A 3,383-nucleotide genomic window follows, 5' to 3' on the forward strand; every position below is an offset into this window, starting at 1 on the left:
GAACGTGATAATACCAAGAGTAGAGGGCTACAAAGGACGACAAGGGTTTGTAGAGCAACGTGGGTTACTATAGAGGCCATGGGACCTCCATGTTGTAGAACAATGGATGGAGTGAATCCAAGAAAGAATTCTCTTCCAATGGTGAAAGAAGATCCAAGGGTATAAAACCCTATAATTCTTGTGGACGAATATGGTGATACTTACAATGTATGGCTAAGCATTTGGACTCCAAAAGCACCAAAAGGAGCTTGGAGATTATTGTAAAAAATTGAAATTGAAATATGCTTCAAACCCTCGTTCACATGGAGTTGTATCCTACTTTGATACCATTGATTTGGATCTTGAGGGATAAGATCCAACAGGCTTGAATACCGAGAGAGTAGGAAAGAAAACATATAGATATACCATAAAAATAATCACAAGAGCATTGGTAAAAGTGAAAATGTTGAATACATCACCAAAATATTAAGAGAGAGAGAGAGAGCAAGAATCAAGGAAGAAGAATAATTCCATTAAGAAGAACCATTACATGCAGTGAGGCCAATTTTGGGACCTATCATTCTCGACCTTCACTTTGCTCCTATTGTCTTCTTATAGGGTGTGTTTTTTATGGAGTAAATTTTAATGAGGGTCTACTTCGTCAACTAACTATCTACCAAGTTGTATTTTACATAAAAATATGACTTTATGAATTATACATTTAAACTTGAATTATAACCCCCTAAGATTCAGATCAAAAGATACTTGGATTTACTAAGGTTTCTAAATCCATTGTTTGTAGTTTAACATATAAAAGCATTCCTATTTCTACTGGATTTGAATTTTTTGTTGTTGACTAGATCTATATTGGTTACTTTCTCAAGAGTTTGGATTTTTATATCTAATGACTCTTCTACTTCGATTGGGCTAATGATTATAAGTCATTCTATATTAATTTATTGTAGAAACTTCTTATCATTTTTTAGATTCTTTATTTATTGATTTTAATTTTTCTATGAAACACATATCACGAGGAAAAATACTTTGAATTTTTCCTTATTCTAAATATGGTACCCAAGCTAAACAAGGTCTCACAGAAGCTCAAAGCTTTGTAAACATTGAGCTTAAGGCCATTTGTAGCATCCCCAACACTTAACCCTCCCTCCCTAGTACTGTAATTATAACCAATTATGTTATTAAACCTTATATGGGTATGCGAACGTAAATGGGAAAAAGACACATAATAATTGTAATTATAATATAATACTAGCTAAAGAAGAGGTGAAGCCTTGATATGAGCCATAAGAAGCCATGAGTGATCATAATGGAAAGTGGTATCCAGCCATGGATTTTACCCATGGTATTGAATGATGTAACTCAAGGAGACATTAAAAATACTATAAATAAGGGCCTCACCTTTCAAAAGGACATGGGAGACTCCACAATGTAGATGTAAAATTATTTCCCATTCCATTAATAAAGAGTTGGGTATTATCTTTCTCTTTCTATTTTATTTTTTGTCTTATGGTGATATTTAGTCTCCTTCCTCTCTAGATCAGTGGTATCAGAGTGAGTTATAACTCCATGGAAACCAGGATTTAAATTTGGTTTTGATCCAAGCTAGGCAATTTGGTCATAAATTCCTACACGGTATGGGTTATAAATAAACATTATGTATATGTTACAAATAAGCATATTTGTTAGCCTTCTTTGAGAGGTACTGGTGTATTGTACTTTCTCAGAGATCCTACCGATCCAAATTATAATCCATTTTAAGATCTCAAAACATGCATGAAGGGTCTTGCTTCCTATTGTGGTTTATGGAAGCTTGATTGTTTCATTGATATTCCTACCATTCAAACTCACAATATTTTCAACACGTTCCCTACATCCTTTGGATACATCGATGTTAGATCCATTTACAGAGATCCTAGCGAACATGCTTTTGTTTCGTATTTGTATTCCATTTTCCATTGACCGCTTTAGGCCACGACCAACTTTTAAGATTTTTCTTTTCCACTAGTTTTTGTTACGGGTTAGATGCTTAGATTGTTTGACTTCCTCTTACAAAACCCCCAATACGAGGATGGTTACAAGATGGTTTTAATCATGGTGTCCAAGAACATAATCGCCATAGATTATAACTTCTTGTTGTTGGGATTATCGGGAGGATGGTGCATGAAAACGAGGGTATGACTTTTGAAGTGAATGATGGATATGAACAAGATGATTATAAGAATATAAATTTACTATCCACATTATATTGTTGTTATTTTGGGCATGGTTAATCATGCTCTGCTTCAATTCCACAATATTTGTAGGGAAATTAATGCTTGCTTCAATTCCATAGCTTCCAATTACCCATGGCATTAAGTGAAATGATCTTTATGCCTTCAATAGTATCAATGTTATGTCATCTGGCTTGTAGCAACTCGAGTTGGATATTTAATATACTATTTAAAAGTTCATAGCTTCATAGTTATTTTCACGCAGTTCTTAAAATGGTATATAATGGTCATGAAAAGTTATATTCATCTAATTTTATGGACCATCGTGATATATGTTTTGATCAATTTTTTGTTCAATATGATGGTGGTAGTCCCATTGTAGGTTCCTATGGATGAAATTCCTGTGTTTCTTCTCTATCGTGATTGGGATTTTGGGCTTATATTTCTCTAAATATGGATGAAATTGGTATTGTTGGGTTAAATGGAAATGCATATAGATGACAACTGGTGAATAAAGTTCTAGAAGTTAAAACAAATAGGTTTTCTCACTTACTTGGATTATGGGCACTTCACAAAATTCTATCACCAATACTTGTAAAGTTTTTTTATAGCACTTTGTGTGCCATATACCTTTGCTTATGGTTTGTTTCCTCTGTTTGGGTACTCCCTTATTGTAATTTTTTTAGTTTATCAATTTTCTTGGTCTGGATGCCTCGTGCTAGGGTTGTTATGGTGTTGGAGGTTTTTCTATAGCACCATAGTTGATGTTATTTACACCAAAGAAACATATGTAGGTGTTGACCTTGTTGGAAAGGTTCAGAGGAACATTCCTGAAGATGATCCATGCAACCTAGTTGTCATTGTTGATAATGTTGGTGACAATGTTAGAGATATCATTGGTATGGGATGAGATCTATTTGGGTACTTTGTTGAATCTTCCTGTGCAACTCTAGTTGTTGCATCCATATCAACATTTGTAAAATATCATGATCTTACTGCCATGTGCTACCCCTTTCTCATTAGTTTGAGGGGTATCGTTACTTAGTCACAACTAGGTTTGCAACTAACATATTTGAGATCAAGGTTGTGAAGGAAATTGAGCCTTTGTTGAAACAATCCCTTATTATCTCCACAGTAGTGATGACCATTGGCATTGTGGGAGAGGAAACTAATGTT

The 3,383-nt window shown here is 34.3% G+C and overlaps 1 pseudogene; it reads left to right on the forward strand.

Moving 5' to 3' along the window:
- The first annotated feature begins 1,642 nt into the window (after positions 1-1,642).
- LOC149227253 (putative E3 ubiquitin ligase SUD1 pseudogene) lies at positions 1,643-3,117 on the forward strand (annotated as a pseudogene).
- The last annotated feature ends 266 nt before the right edge of the window (positions 3,118-3,383 follow it).

Source organism: Pinus tabuliformis, chromosome J, assembly GCF_031772625.1.
Source record: "Pinus tabuliformis cultivar Carrire ecotype Pingquan chromosome J, CPIR1, whole genome shotgun sequence".
NCBI lineage: Eukaryota > Viridiplantae > Streptophyta > Pinopsida > Pinales > Pinaceae > Pinus > Pinus tabuliformis.